Source organism: Spea bombifrons, chromosome 1 (genome assembly GCF_027358695.1).
Source record: "Spea bombifrons isolate aSpeBom1 chromosome 1, aSpeBom1.2.pri, whole genome shotgun sequence".
Lineage (NCBI taxonomy): Eukaryota > Metazoa > Chordata > Amphibia > Anura > Pelobatidae > Spea > Spea bombifrons.
The window spans coordinates 93,076,153-93,094,034 of NC_071087.1; positions in this window are offsets into that span (position 1 = coordinate 93,076,153).

Below are 17,882 nucleotides of genomic sequence, written 5' to 3' on the forward strand. Positions count from 1 at the left end.
ACACATATACTGTGGTATATCCACTTGTTTTATCTTCTCTGAGACTGACTGGGAAGTCATTGGTACCCAAGGGGCTCTGGGAGAACTAAATTTTTCTTTTTCAAATTCACTAATCCAAGCATAATCTAGAATGATACCAACATATTTTTTTTGAATGACAATGACCATTAGATTTAACAGATTTTAATGTCACATACCAAACAAGTCATCCAACACAACTACACAACATAAATTATATGTCCTTGGGAACGACTTAACCTTTTACTCAACACTAGATTATCCTACCACAAGCCGCAGCACACCATCTCAGTGGTGCCCCCTGTATCACCATCTTAAATCTGGAGCAACCAAGCTCCCCTTAAAACATGACAACGTCCACCAGCCATCCATGCAAACCTAGATTTCCAAGGACCCCCAGCAACCAAACCGCTGTCACAAAAGACCAAAATGGTGGAGTATTACGTTGTTGCTTTTGCCAAATGTTAAGAATAGGATTTGTCTGACCTCATAATCCTCCCCTTGCCTAAAAATGTTACCAGCTTGACCCTGTGTCTTTCTTGGCCCCCGTCATGCTACCCCCTCACTTATGCTGTAATTTGTGAGGTTGTCCTGGAGAAATGGCTTTAATCCAGCTGGAAACCGGTAAAAATGTCTCTTCCCCTTCAGTGTTTGGCTTAAAATAAATGTAATCAATGGCTTTTTACTGTTCTGATGGAAGACTAATTTCAGCTGTATTAAACACAATATGCACTTTAGACAAATATAAAAGTAGTGACCATAAAACACAGAAAACCAAAGCTACTATGTCTAATATATTTAGTTGATATTAGTAGTCTAAGAAGACTAGTCATATCAGGGGTAAATAGGTCATCATCACTGCACATAACACCAGATTCAGTAATATAATACTTCCCAGCTGTATTGATTTATATTGAAAAGTCTTAGAAGAGCTGCTGTAAAACGATTGTAGTCATGGCTAGGTTGTTGGCTGTTGGTAAAATGGGCAAACTGTGTGGGATGGTTTCTCAAGTGACTATATCAAGGTGGATCACATGTTACCAGGCATGCAAAGTCAAATATAACATAATTAATAAGGTGCCAATGGTGGCTGTATTTTAACATTATTAGATGTCTTACTCCAGCAAAGCATTTGAGCCAAACCCAATACCTGTGTATTATAATACAGGATAAGTGGAGTATAGTGTGTGTGTGTGTGTGGGGGGGGGGGGTTGCGGCTGACAATGACTGCTTGCCAGATTACCAATCCTACCCTGGGTTTGTATGGCGTCTAAATGCCTGGCTGATCCATCTCAAAATGTGAAAGGAAGGGATAAGGATGTCAGTCTGCTGATATGTTCTCAGTGACCATTCAGTCTTCTTTCCTCCATAACTTACATCACTGCTGTGGGAACTTGGTCAAAGCAAATGTTAGCAGAAAAAAAGAGATTATTTACCGAAGGAAATGTAGCAGAACATCTTGTATTGTCAGCACAAACTGCTAAAAATAACTTTAAAAGCAAAATGTTGATTCCAGTTACATGTCTTAGTAGTCTTAAATGTCTTAATAGTGACATGTGTGACCTACTATTCAAAGTACACAGTTCAGCTATAGTAAATTGGAAAAGAAATCTCTACTATGTAAACATTGAAGAATAATTTATGTATAATGTATTTTGCTTAGTTTAACAATTCAATATATTGCCAAGATTATGATCTAATTTAATGCTGTTCCAGAGTTTGAATTTTAGGCTCCTTAACCTGTAAGTGATAACACAAAACATAATTTAAAATAATAATTTATAGCATGCACAGCCCTAGAATATCTATGATTGTTGGTTGTACAAGCGCCGCTGCCTACAATAATATTATAAGTATCCGTAATCTAATCTAATCAATCTATCTATCTATCCATCTATCTATCTGTCATTCATTTTCTTACTGTCGCTCTATTTTGACATTTCATCATTCTACCTGTGTATAAGTCTCTTTATCACTCTACCTATCTATAAATATCTTTGTTTTCCCTATGTGCATCTACCTGCCTATCTGTCTGTATCTGTCTACTAACCATTTTAACGGCATCTTCAAATATCTTACTGTCCTTCAATTCCAGTTCCCTCTCTCATTTTCTCTCTGTAACTATATGTGACCTATCAATCATTGTCTCTATACATATAAATCTGACACTATATCTGTCTATGTATCTTTCTCTCTCGCTGTCTATCACCCTATTTAAATGTATCTATATATCTGTCACTTTCCCTGCCTCTCTTTATTTACTGTTTTCTTTATCTATTTCTTTAATCATCTCCATTCTCTTTATCTATCAATATCTATCCATCTATTCCTTTATATCTCCCAATTTAGCTCTCTGTGTATCAATCAATCACTTTATTTGTCTTGTCTATCTTTTTATCTCTCTCTCCCTCTCTCTCTGGATCGTCCTGGATCGCTTGTTAACCTAACACTTAATATACAGAGGAAGAGCTGGAGCTCAAACAGGAAAGGGTGGAGCCTAAAGAGGAAGGTATGGGACCAAGAAAGGAAAGGGTTGAGATAACATTACAAGAGGTGAATCAGAAACAGGAAGAGGTGTGTCCTGGACAGGAAGGGGTAGGGTAAATGAATATTAGGGGCTGAGTGAGTTTAGTCAGGCAGCAGGCCTAGGGCAGCACAAAACCTAAATACACCTGTGCTTGGCATAACTGTATATGTTACAAAAGAAGGTCATTGTACAGTAACGTAATTATTTTAAAAATGTAAGATACTTGATGAACATGTTTTGGCAAGTCATAGGATAAGCTTGATAAACAAGTTCTGTGTACCCAAAACAATATTTACTAAGTCCAATTATGCATACATTACATCCACTGTAAACATTTAGGAAGTATTATGAATTTTGAAGTAGAAGGCTTTCAGACATACTCAGCTAAAATTATCCAGTCCTCTAAACATCCGAGGCCAATAAAAATATGAACAGTAATAGTAACAACTGTTTACTATCTGTTACAAAATGAGTAATTTTGAGGCTGAAAGCTTAGCACCTTGAGTCTTCTGAGAGGAAAAGTACAAAATAAAATGTATAGTACAACATCACAGAATGTCACATTATATTTCATCGGTAGCCACTGCCAAATAGCAATGAATCAAAATGATGTGATTATTTTCTTTAGATTAATATTGTTAAACTTAAAAATGCGGTCCATTGTCCATGGCCAGATACATAGACAGGTGAGTATTGGAAATAAGATGGTTTAAATGGACTGTTGCATCTACAGTAAATCACAGACCACACTTAGGAATGTTGATGTGCATCATAGCGATATACCACTGGCCTGTAAAAGTGGGCGACCATTCATGCAGCCTCTTAGACTAAATGAGTTAACACAATTCATTCTTAAACAGTTAAACATTCAATATATATACAATATATATATATATAGATATATACAGGCCCGGACTGGCCATCGGACACAGCGTGCATTTGCCCGGTGAACCGGGCCGCGGCAGGGCCGGATTGACTTAAGGGCTGATGGAGCTGCAGCTCCAGGCTCCTACCTTAAAATAGGCCCAGTCAGGACCGGAGTGACTGGGCCTATGCGGCCTCTACGGCACCTGCCCCTTAAGCCCGCCGCAACTGCGACCGGGTCCGCCACTCTAAGGGGCCGGGAAGCCCCAACCAGGGCCGGCCTAACGGGTGTGCGGCCGCACAGGGTTTAAGTTAAAACATACATACATGATACGTTGTCTGAGGTTATCCACCTGGGCAGATGTAGTTATTTCTTCTAATAATAAATAATCCAGAAACATTAAAACCTCTCGCCACTTACTTACAGTTGGATCTTCTACCATGGATAAGAAGAAAAAAACACTCCCAGTTCTAAGAAGGGGGCATTGTTTTAAAAAAGGACAATTTATCTAGGTAATGGTACAAACACAATAAACATCACACAGTATTTATGAAAGTCACTATAACTGTGCCAATAAACAACGAGAACAAGCTATTTTGTTAGTTCTGATTGGTAAGAAAGTGTATTGGAAAAATCTTTGAAAAGCATCTTGCTTTCCTATCCCAAGAAACATCTGTTATATATGGCACATGTCTAAAATAATCCATGTATATAAGACACAACAGCATATGATCAGTGACCCTGAAGTGTGCAAAATGAACAGTGTTTTATTAGAAAGATCTGATACGTTGAGTACATCATATATATCATCTTACTGTCCCTTGTCCTGGCTTTTGTCACGCGATAGTGTAATGTAAGGTCCCTAACCTGAGGTGTCCTATGGAAGAAAAACTACGATTTGCTAACAGTGATTGGGTGGTTTCGTAATGTTCTGTCCTAATGTTCCTAAAAGAGGTACAATGGCTTCAGGCAGAAAATACAGAAGATAAAGTCATTTATTGATATATGAAGAAACTTGCTTATTGTGCAAGCTACTTAAAAGATGCAATAATTTTTCCCCATGTATACATATTTCACTGTAAAAATGCTATACATATATCACTAAACATGAATTATTGACCAAGCAATTAATCTGCATCATAAATCTACGGTTTGTGTAAGCAACAATGTTTAAACTATGAGCAGTTGGGAATGCATAGGACCTAGGGATGAATTTCATGTCATCCTACCCCAAGGCAAGCCTCTACTGATGTTCTGAATATCATGTTATCGATTGTTCTAACCAATGTGATAGTATTGTATGTAATTGACACCTTTCTCTGTGTTCTTTCAACACTATTCTGTGGTGCAGTTAGTTTTAGTGGGAAAATTCAATGTAGTAGCAATGTTACGGTGAAAAAGAAACAATAGGGAACAATAGGGAAGCCTTGAAGTATGATAATATCAAAAACACTTTATCTGTTAATTAGTTCTAAACAGTGGAAGCATTTCAACCACTTTTTCTTAAGAAAGTTTCACTATGTTTCTATTACATTAGGACAACAATTCTACTCTACTGATCTCTGCATAGATCACTCATAGTACATAAATAAGTTATTTCATGAAGTTATTATACACTAAATTGTATTGGGGAAAAGCTAATTGGTTACTGAGTTTTATATTTGTGGGTTACCATTTTACTTGTGCTGTACTGCGACATGTGTAGTATATTTACCCGCAGGCCCTCAGGTATGTTAGTAACTGCATTAGTGTACAGGCTATTACACTGTATCAACTCCTCCAAGCGGTCCCGCAATCATCAGTTCATCCAACAAATCCTTTGCATAGAAACAATGTGCAGAGGGTATGAGCACCAAGCTATTTTATATTTTGCTTTAAAAAAAATTGCCATTGTTCTCATACCACGGGACAAATTTGTACTGACTCTATGAAGTGTATATGCTAACGGATATACACTCACTGGCCACTTTATTAGGTATACCTTGCTAGTACCTGGTTGGACCCCCTTTTGCCTTAAGAACTGCCTTCATTCTTCGTGGCCTGCAGTTGCTGCAGATTTGTCGCCAGACCAGGCAACATTGTTCCAGTCTTCCATTGTCCAATTTTGGTGAGCCTGTGCAAATTGTAGCTTCGGTTTCCTGTTCTTAGCTGACAGGAGTGGCACCCGGTGTGTGGTCTTCTGCTGCTGTAGCTCGTCTGCTTTAAGGTTCGACGTTTTGTGCGTTCAGAGATGGTATTCTGCATATCTTGTTAGTAACGAGTGGTTATTTGAGTTACTGTTGCCTTTTTGTCATCTTGAAGCAGTCTGCCCATTCTCCTCTGACCTCTGACATCAACAAGGCATTTTTGTCCACAATTGCGGCTCGCTGGATATTTTCTCTTTTAGAACCATTCTCAGTAAACCCTGTAGATGGTTGTGTGAAAATCCTAGTAGATCAGCTTCTGTCTACTTTTCAGTTTCTGAAATACTCAGACCAGCCTGTCTGGCACCAACAACCATGTCATGTTCAAAGTCACTTAAATTCCCATTCTTCCCCATTCTGATGCTCAGTTTGAACTTCAGCAAGTTGTCTTGATCCCGTCTTCATGCCTAAATGCATTGAGTTGCTGCCATGTGATTGGCTGATTAGCTATTTGTATTAACAAGCAATTGAACAGGTGTACCTAATAAAGTGGCCATTGTGAGTGTATGTACATCAACTACTGTTACTTCAAGGTCGATGATGCCATGATCTTTGCAAAATGCCATGACTCATTTTGTAAATAATATTTTATAACCAGTAGTTTTCATTTCTTGTAAGTCACTGTAAACTGGTTAAGAACTTGATCTTTTCAACACGTGAAAATGAGTACTGATTTGCTGGTTTAACTTTTCCCACAAGCTATTTAAGTTTTTGACTTTCTTCATGCATTTTAGGGACATTTCAACTTAATAAAATTATTAACTGTCATACAACTATAGGAGTATTTGATCTGCTACTGTATTTTAAAACAGGGCTAAACAAATATGAAGTGAATGTATTTTAGATTGTCTATTATGACTTGTTGTTTCTCAGCAAATGCATTATAATATAAATTAAAGAACTCAAGTGTCATATGCACTCTTCATAATATATTTTGGTATATTTACTATTAAATACTAGTGTATATGTGGCCATCAATAAAACAATGGTCATTTTTGTGTTCCCGACTTCTTTTTCCATCCTCTCTTTCTAAGTTTTCTCTTTCTTCTCTCTCTCTCTCTTCCATATGTTCCACTCTTTTTTCTCCCTTTGTCCCTCTTATTACATCCTCTACCAGCCCATCTTCTCCCTGCAGATAAAACACTATCTGGCAGCCCCTCTTCTCGCCACACACAACCTGATCCAGCAGCCCTCCTCCAAACACTATCAGGCAGTCCCTCAATTCCCTGCAAATAACATAAAGCAATAGCCTCTCTCTACCCCTATACACAACATTATCTAGGTGCTGTTTCACTTAGACAAAACAATAATGGAGCTTCTTAGTATGTTATGCAAATCATCTAGCAGTTTAATCACATAAAAACAATATAAAAACCTTAAAAAAGCCTTTTCAGTTTCTATAACAACTGCTTATGAATGCTTGCTTCTGTGTCACATGACGAGTAAATGGGACAAATGTTTAAGGAAAACATAAATGTAAGTGGTGCTATATGGTTCAATTTTCTAATGTATATTGTGCATATTATTATATTTGTTTTTGGCCCAAATGTAGGTTGCCATATAAAGGATTTCTGTTTCTTCATTCTAGCAACAGAACTTGATTTATCCAGTGCCTCCAGCACATACCGCACAAATACTTCAGTCTGAGACAAAGCTACTGTTTTTTTTTGTATTCTCATAAGCCTCTCTTTAGAGATTCCCGATAAAATGTACTCATAAAAATTCTTTCCTAATACTTGCCAATTATCCAAGTTAATATATTCATTCTTGCTGTGCTGGAAATCTATAATGTATGTGTGAAAAAAAAATTTGGAATTGCTAAAACATTTTGGCTGTACACTTCTCAAGATCATGTAATTGCATGTATATGCAACAAAACCTGTGCCTGTCATGGGCGTGGAAGAATAAAATAAAAATAGATATAAATATCAAAGAAGTACGAATTATCCTCTGCCCCCTCATTTCCCACCCTAGAAAGGTACATTTTCCCTATAAATTCAAAATCAAAACATCTTCAAGTTGTGAAATGTTTTCTTGGAAGCTGTGTTTACAATAGCTTTATAACAATGTACAATATAGTTTAATGTTTCAGCAATTGCTCAGGGTGATGTATTATCCCAATGAGAAGGCCTTGTCATAAAAATGAAGGTAAAATGTGAGCAACATATGTTTTTCTTATTAAGCATAGTGTCTTGGTTATTTAATGCTTTGAAAATGCCGGCAAGAGGTTCATAAATATTATTATATGTTTCTTACTCTTAAGAAAATTATCGTTGCCCATCGTGATTTGTAGGAATTCTGGGAGGTTTTAATTCCCCTTACCAAACAATGGATTTGGTGCAGAAATTTGTCACCAAGAAAGTCCTAGTCCCTCTACCTGTGTCAGATACTTGTCAGGGAACCTACTCCCCTATTTTAATGTTCCTAAGACCTCTGAAAAATTAAGCCTCTTCATACGATTAAGTAATGTGCAGAAATGCAAGATGAAGGCATTTAAAGTATTTAAAGACAGTGAATTTCCAAGATGCACAGCCACATGTGCCCATCTTCACCAGTTATTCCTGTGGGGACTCAATGCAGCAGTGGCAGTTTTATGCTGTACCATATACTGTATACTGTATTTTCTATAGCTCTCAAGTTTTTCACAAATCTAATGCCAGTCATCACATAGAAGCTTGGTTCTTGGGGAATGAGAACTGCCCCTTATTTGTGTTATTGCCTGGTAATAACAAGCTCAGAGGACCTGCTCAGAAGATATCAGTTCATTGTAGCACAGACCACTGGAAGCATAGCATCTTGAAGAAGGAAAAAACTTATACACCTAACCTTCCCAAAAGATCAACCTTCTAGCAAAAAAATATAAGCACAGAGCAGGAGATCATCGGCATACGTTTCTTTCCCAGTTTATTAGCTACTCCGGCATCACAAGAAGGTAAAGAACCTTTTTATCTTGTTCCTCCAAAGGGGACACTTTGCATTAGACACTGTGTCTTAATATAAAGACAGAAGAAGGTCTACTGGTCTCTCTATATTGCCCAGAAAAAGAATATGCTACACAGACCTAGTCTCATTGTCAGATCAGATCTCCAATCAGACGTCCTTGCCGGGAAGATCTACTGTTTCAATGTCATATTCCTTACCGTGTTCACACTTTTTCAGGTTTACTGTCTGAATGTAAAACTATGTTCTATAAAAAGTGGCATATAGAAAATACATTAAGATATGGGAGTCTTTTCTGACTGTTGCCTAGGTGAAGGTTTAACACCTCAGAAGCTGTTCCTTCAGATAGTTTGGACTTTCACCCTCCCCATGGAAAATTCAAGTGGCTGCATTTTAGTATTGGCTCTCCATCTCTCCATCCTTGGTTTCTGCAAGTCTGTCTTTGAACTACCTTTGCTAAAATTTTACCATGTAGAAATCTTGATCTGATCCTGAACAGTCTGATAAACAAAAGAAGTGCTTTTGAAGTTCCCAAAACAGTTTTTGGAGTAGTGATTTTATCAGTAAGAATGATTAGTCATCTCTACTCTTTTTCCTCCAAAACCTATTTTCAACAATTTTCCACAAATCCTGGGAATGGACAGATTAGCGCGGTGGTGGAGATCTTCCAACCTGTTTAGGTAGTCTCCAGGAAAAGTATAGGCAGGTGGATTGTAAATACCATCAAAGACTGTAAGTCTGGCAAAAGGATCTTGACCAGATCTACAGCAGCTTCTTGGGCTGGGTTCTTATAGTTGAAATCTTAAAGGCTGCTGTTGAAAAACTACCCATACCTTCTCTGAACACTACAGACTGTTTTATTTAGTGAAATACAATATGGAAGAAGAGTCATACACTGTTTGGTCACTTTGGATACTACCAGGACTGGCAATGGGAACACAAAATGTCCATTTTCCAGTAGCACATATTTGTCTTTAACTTAGATAACTGAACCTTACGGCTGATAGAGATACATAGATAAAAGGTCAGAGAAGAATGATGCAGCACTTAGGAATATGAATGATGAAAGAGGTAAACTGAGTGCACCTGTGCAAATATTCTTTATTATATAATTATAGAAACAAATAAATGAAAAATGGGGAAAAAGGAGGAGAGAAACAAAGTAAAAAAAAACACAAACCAAAAAGATCACCCTAAACACAAGCTCTCACAACATCACGCTTAAATAACACTAATTTAGACTGTTCTATAGTTCCAAGACAATTCTTAAACAAATTAACTGTATCAGAGAAGAAATGTAACCGTATAGCAAAAAAGTGAAATATACCAGTGTCTCTCATATATAATAGCAGCTTCCCTCAATCACAAATATATTTTACCCTAGAATCAAACAGAAAATGATATAGTACACTTAAAAAAATACAGCTTTACCTAATCTGGATCCCAGGTCTGAAATAATATCTATTTAACCCTTAATCTGCTGGAGAGACTTGGGATCTGTTATTTCAAGCTTGTGGCAAAAAAAACAGGTCAACAGAAGATGGCAGCTTCGGGTGTCACCCATGATGATGGTGTCACACGATGCAGGCCATACCCCCTAGTGATGCCACTGATGTGTTGCAATCCTATCAACAAAGTTTCTATAAAAAATATTCCAGGGTGCCGTATGATTTAATCAAATTTTTGCCATATTGAAAGGCCCCATGCCTTTCTAATATGGTGCTGCCCTTCTGCTGGCAAGAGCTTCAGAACCGATCAATGATCACTTCTGTCCCTCAGGGGATTTTACTTGATGTCAGCAACATCCAATGATAATATGGCATAGGCATATGATCGTTTTGGAGAGCAATCACCATTTGCCTAGTCAAAGGCAATGTACGGATCTGCCTCCCTTTACTTGTGTTTTGTGAGGTAGAAAGACAGATCATTATCATGAGAGTCAGCTAGTCAGTGTTTTGTAAATGTAATTAAATATATTAATCCATGTATTGGCCAGGAGAAGCAGGAACCCAGCAGAGTGAGTCACGTGAATGCACGTCACATGACTCTGCTCCGTTCCTTCTTTCCCTGGGTGCAGGGCAAGAGAGGTTGTTCGCACAGAGAGCAAGAGAGGGAAGCAGCAGGGCCCCTGCAGAAGTCTGCGAATGAGAGATCTGCAGTTCAGGTAAGGGGGTGGGTTTACGAGCAAGCATGCGTGATTAAGGGAATGAGTTAAATGAGTGAATTAATGTTTGTGAATGAGTGTGTGTGCTAACATGGATGTGTAAGTGTGTGTGTGTGGGGAGGGTAGCATGCCATAGGGTGGCTGTAATCACACTCATATCATGTCCCATGTCCAGGGTCCAATATATATATATATATATATATATATATATATAATATTGTTATTGTTTTTTTGTCCAATTTTGGCGTGTTAACCATACTTTTATTAAAAATAAGTTACGCATCAAATTGGACAGAAAAATTCAATAACAATATTAACATAATATATATATATATATATATATATATATATATATATATATATATATGATTGCTAATGTTCATGTGTTCATGTAAGCTTTTAAAATTTCTCTTTACTTCGGCCAATATTTTTCCTGCCACAAGGGCATTCGAGAAGATATAGAACTCCATAGGAATAACAGGTACGTAATTTATTACTATGTTACTTATTCCAAGTGTGATTGGTAAAACATTTAACTATCCTGGGGAAAGTGGGATTATTAATAAATCATGACACTGTGTAATATGTCACGTGTTGTTGTTCATCTGAGGTTGTATTTATCTAAGGAACAGATGATTGTAATTATGTCCCTATATGTAAAACCGTAGAATTCAAAGATGGTGCATTTTCTTTTTCACACGACTGTATGTAGTTAAAATAGGCCAGACTCTAAGAAGGCGGATGAATTCACATAGACATAATGTTTTCCAGTACATTTGGAGAGTCTGTGTGGGTTGTAGTATTTTACTTTTTGTACTTCTTGCCCTACTAAGGATATAGGCAGAGGCTATCTCTCACCTTTTATGCTTTTATGCTATCCCCAAAAGGATAAAGACATTCTAAGTTAAGAATTTTGCCTTTACACACCATTTTAACCAATTATTCTTATGTATGGTATATTCCCAAGCCTGTCCATTGGCTTCCTTGGAAGTTATGCACGCTATCATTTTCTTTCTGTTTTTCACAGCAATCCATCATTTTTCATCCAGATTTCAAGGGACAAAACTCAATTGTATTTCCACTTTCAGGTTTTTGTCTGTGTCACCTCATCATAGTTGATGACTACAATAGAAAACATATAGTGTAACATATGTTGCCTGCAGACAAAACAGACAAAGCTTTTAGTCAGATTTAACTTGTCAGTGTCATGTTCACAACTCACCATAAGATCATTTGTATCATTGTTACCTTTCTTAGAGTTAAGGGAAGCCCGTCAAACATGTGAGCATGGCATTGGTTTATTCTCCCAGTATGGAATTTCTGAAACATTTCTGGAAATGTAAAGCTAAAGTATAAAACATTATTTTATGAGCAGAATTATGTATTATGATGATGATTATCCTTAATACTACTACTACTACTACTACTACTACTAATATTAATAATAATAAAAATGTATTATTATTAGTTTTATTATCTTTAATAATAGAGATATAGCTCACCTTAAAAGATGTGTGCATTCTCTAGACAGGCTAGTGTTTCAAGTTCTGCTTTGACCCCTATGTGTTGCTAACACTAAGTTGTTCTTTTACTTTTTGGTGAAAAGGGATTCAGCTTCAATCCACGGTGATTGAATGATTGTCCTACAAGATTATAATATAGACCTCCTGTCTGGAAAATACATTATAAGTACCATGGAGTTCTAACTGGATTCAGGTAAAGTTTGAGTACTCTCTTGCATGCATACACCAAACAGTTTGGTGGGCATATGAGCTCATGGTCAAATATTTATTGAACTCATGGAACGAGGTGTAAGCATATTTTTACTTAAGAATTTATTGTATGGTACTTTTACTTAATTCAAGTAATATTGTTCTTTAGGCGCCATTTCTTTGGTATTTCAAAGTAGGTGTTTTCCCTCCAGCTACCTATACTGTACTATTAACATTTCTTTGCATTTTTCCTCTTTTTTTCCTTTTTTGCATCACTTATTTAACAATTGTGTTTGTACTTATTTGTTTGAGTGGGCCCATTAAAATCATTTATAATGTACATTTATAATATGAGAGCCTACTCTGTCTCCCCTATTCATTCTTTTTTTTAATTGCAGTACAATGGAGAGTGCATTTCCCTCTCCCTCTCCTCTCTTTATGCAAGCTGGTGCCCAATCAAGAGCACAGGGAAAAGGTAGAGATGGAAGAATAAATTCATGGTTATACACCAGCATAAAATAATGAGTAGATGTCGCTTAATATCTTCATCCAGTAGGGGACTGGGGAAGAAAAGGCCCTGGCACTTTAAGACCAGTGCCCAATAAATAATGATTGTGCATTCCTACTCTTTTACACTCAAGCAGTTTGTGGCTGCTCATGGAGGTACCCGATTTGCCACTGTAATGACAGTAAAGCTAATTGTTGGCATCATCCCATCTGCTACCAGCCCATCTGGCATTTTCCCAGTTTTGTAGATGCCAAGTGCTCGGTTTTGCCAGTCCCGGCTGTCTTCACATAAATGAGACAAATATAATTTTTTTTTTGGGGCCAAAAAAATGACAGTCTGCTGTTAATTAACTCATGGCACTAATAGTGACATTAAAAAAACCAACATGTCCACGTACCAAAATGATATCTTATTGCTCTGAAAAACCATGAAGAGTTAATTCTGCAAAGCGTCAGTGACACACTTGGCAATTGAGTGGGTTAATATGATATTTTATATGATTTTGTAATGCAAAACACTGTCTTTTCAGCTGTGCCTTTGTTCCCTGGCCTTTGTTCTTCAAATTCCCTTTGTGTTTTTCTATTCACAGATATGTGCAGACCTGGGAGCCAGCAGCCTAATGGAACAGGTGTATGTCCTATCCTATATATAGCGAGGGGGCATTATAATAGAAATAATAACATAAAGGAGTTTTGCTGCATTGTCCCTAGAAACTCTGGGAATAGTTTTTCTATCATATACAGAGAGTTGTAAGCTGGCCAAAATCTTATAAAATACTGCCACGTGAAGCCTGAAGCACATGACATGAATCTATCCACAAAACATGTTTTGTAGGTATTATGCTCAGCGTGGGAGCACTTATCATATTATGGATTGATACAGAAGTTCATTTAAAACCTCCTCCTTTTTTCAAGTTATAATAAAAAGTGCCCTGTCAAATGAACAGTTTGCAATGATTTGGGGGTGTAATATTTTTTTAATAAAATATTACCTCTCTCTTTTGTGAGTTTCCTTTTCTGGGACTTTTAACATAAGCAATAATCGCACACTTGAATCATAAATGCATGCATGGCTTCAGGATGAGAAATTAATGTTCTGATTTCAGAGACTTGGTTCGTGAGACAATCTCAGACGAAGCCCATTGCAAACTTGGGTCTTTGGTGATCACACTGTGGAACATCTGTCTACACAAAAGCAGTTTAAACATGGCCTACCTTGGTGCTATATTATTCTTAGCACCTAACACAGTGGCCCTAACCAGGCAAAGTATCATGCAAGGACACGAGCATTACTGGGAACATGTGGGCTCCGGCTGCCTGGAGCCTACCCTTGCGGGACTGTGGGGGTATGAATTTATGTGGTTGTGCCTATTTAGCATAATTGTTTATGCATATATGTGCATTATGTCTTTGTGCATCTATTTATATCAGTGTAGAAAACTGGGACAGAAGCTGTAACTTCGACAAAATGGGTACTTAGACCCATTCCCAGGCTGAACTATGTTGTGAACCTCTATGAGTTTATAAGGAGAAAAGGTTCCCATGATTTTAATCTGCCCCTGAGACTCACAACCACATCTGAAACCATGCCTTATTTTCAGGTTGCCTTATGCACAGGTGATATGTGTGTGTGTGTTTCAGTTCAGCGACATTAAAGTACCTCATGGGATTGCCTTGGACAAGAGACAGGTGCTTCATTTCCATGACTGTCTCTGGCAATCTGTGCCACATGGCCACTCTGCTTGGGTTAGTTTTTCTATGACTTCTCAGATACTGAGAGTTCCAAATTCCTACAAGTACAGAGTTATCTGATAGTTACCACATCTTGGGTACATTCAAAGGACAGTAACAAATTCCTTAGAGTTCACACTAAAAATAAACTATAATCCAGATGTGCGTTAATGTCTTACAACAAAACATATAAACCATATAGCTTCACTTCGCTAATGGGTCCCAGGTGAGAACATCTCGCATGCCAAAGTTTTCTGGCTCTCTCAAGCAGAGGAGATCTGCTTGGCATTTCAGTGTTGAAATGCCCATATAGGTGGGGCACCTTTAATTCATGTATGGAATTTTTCCGCTGTTACTATTCCTGTCAGTTTTGATAACATCAGAATGAGTCATTCTGGTTATATAAATCACGCAAAAATAACAAACTGAAGGAATACATATGCATAGACTCTATCAGGTGCAAAACAAGTGAGATGAGATCTTCCTATGTATCCACGGTGAAAACCTACGAAGCATTTTTTGGTACTAAGCAGTGTAGAAAACATTTTTGGTCATTGTTAAAAGCAGTGATAAAATATAGTGAAGGGAGTGGCACCCTGTAAGAATAACACATACTCTATTCACACTAACATACACAAACTCACTCTATCACACACTCACATGCAGGCTTGTACACACTAACACATACTAACCTTGCCTGGAGCCTGTCTTTATAGCTGCTCATATACTATTACATAACCCCACTGAGCCCAGTTGAAAAATTAGGTCCTGTCCGAAATGAAATTGCCTCCTTCACCCTATGGACCTGCTCACCCCTTTATAATCCTACAGCTTTCTAACTGCTTATGTAGGAATGACTCATACTGATTAATCAAAATTGACACAAACAGTAATTGTTAGTACCGTATTTGCTCGATTATAAAGCGAGGTTTTTTCCAGAGCAAATGCTCTGAAAAATACCGTCTTATAATCGGTGTCGTCTTATAATCTGACCTCAACTATGTCTGACTATGAGACTAAGATCCAGATCCCCCGCAGCAATGCAGGGACTTGGATCCTTCTGTCTCCCCCCCCCCCCCACACACAACTTACCACTACTTCTGAGTCCCCGTTGCTTAGCCCGGGCAGCGTGTAGAGCTCTACGCACGCGATTCACTGGGGGGGGGGGCAGGTTGAAAAAAATTTTTTTGACATGAATTAACATTTACTGGTAAAACTTTTTTCCTATAGGGTCGTCTTATATTCAGGCTTTTTCTTTTTTCATACATTAATATTCAGATTTTGGGGGGGTCGTCTTATAATCGAACAAATACGGTAATTATCCTATAGATTTAACTAATGCGTATTAGAAACTAGGATACTTACTAGTATTGGTTTTATATGGCATACAAATGGATGGATAATCAGCCATCTAATCCTGCATGTACTTGAAGTTTTTTGGCTGTAAAGGTTTGAGGCTCAATTGTTGAGCACTTCTAGTTTAACTAATCTAGGGCAAGAATCACAGATCTATGGACAAAACTGAAAGTAAAATATAAAATACACTACCAATAATTTATAGGATTTAAGTATCCAGAAAAATGTATTAAATAGCACTCAATTACTCTAAATAAGTTCATTTCTTAATTAAGCAAACAAGAAATAAAAGGGGTTTATATGTATGCCTGGAGTACCCAAGGTTTTACAACTGTAAGCATAAAATCCTTTATTATATACATTTTAAGATTCTGCCATATTTTGCACAAAAATATTACCATAATTTACAGGCTCTTTTGTATCTATTATGCAGTTACTAAAGTTTTAGGTGAGGGTAACACAGAAATTGACATTTGTCGTTTGGCTCATCTAGTTTAATTTAAAAAAGTTATTTAGAATCTGTAGAGGAATATTATCCCTCACCATGTTTAAAAAATGAATAATATTCAGTATGTGAATTTCTCTTACTGCACACCAGGTAAATGACTTGTGGGCTGGTGCCCAATGGTGCCTCCCATGCAGGGCCGGCCCTGCCATGGAGCAGAGTGGGGCATTTGCACCAAGCACCTTTTTTTTTTTAAGTGGAGGAGAGAGAGGGGCGCCGAGTGGTTTTCGCTTATCAAGTTGTCAGTACCTGCTCAGCGCCCTTCTCTCTCCTCTGCGAGCCCTCTAGCTCGGTCTCGGTGCCGGCTTGTAATGCTGAGCGCCGGAATATGATGCAATTTCCGGCGCTCAGCAGGGAAGCAGCGCACACCACGGCAGAGCAGGGAGACTCGCCGCAGGACTGCTGGAAGGTAAGTGAAGTACAAGGGGGGGCAGATAATGAGCAGAATCGTCGGCAGGAAGGGGGGTCGGCATTTCAAACTTCGCCCCAGGCGGCACTATGTCTTGGGCCGGCCCTGCTCCCATGTACCTTTAGTGCTGCTTGTGGGGCAGATCCAACATTTTCTAGTCAGTTCCTTTTGAAGAGTGACAGTCTGTCAGCTGATCCCCATTGTAGCCCCTGTATTTTCTAGGAGCTCAGAAATTTTGGTGGTTTTCAGTGCATCTAATTGTTTTTCAACTCACACTAAAGAGTATAAAAATAACAGAAAACATAAAAACTGTGAAATACTTCTTATTCTAAATGTATTGCTCGGGTACATAATTAACTATTAATAGGTCACAGTCATTTTGGAAAATCCTTATCCCCTAGCCATGCCTCTAATCAAACCCCCTAAAATGCACCCCTAAGATACATGAGGTTAGGGGTTGGCAAGTTGTCCAAACATTGACACCGATGTTCGTCATCCAGCCGATTCTCTTTAGAAGAGGACTGAACTGTCCACCACTGGAAGAACAGGGCCGGTTGGGAAGATCATTGGTCTCCTTATAACTAGCCCAAAGCAAAGGAAGTGCAAGGCCCTTAGTGTCAGGGCTCCGTGATGAGCACTGGCTATTGATGATGAGCACAAGGATATGATGCCATATGATGCCAATATTGCATATGCAATTCTATAGTATGTTTATTATTAGATTAGTTTTATATCTACCACTTCCAACAGAAAAAAAATATTATCTGTAATATAAAAATATCCAGTAAAAGTCAAAAATATTTTTTATTTACAATAAAAAAAGAACTAATATTTCATAATAAAATTGACATAGGGCAACATTCAATGTTAAAAATGGAGAGTATATTCAAGAAATACAATAGGTTTATTTAAAACTTGAATATGCAAAATACAAACTTCAAGCAAATGTTCAATTTACTTCATAG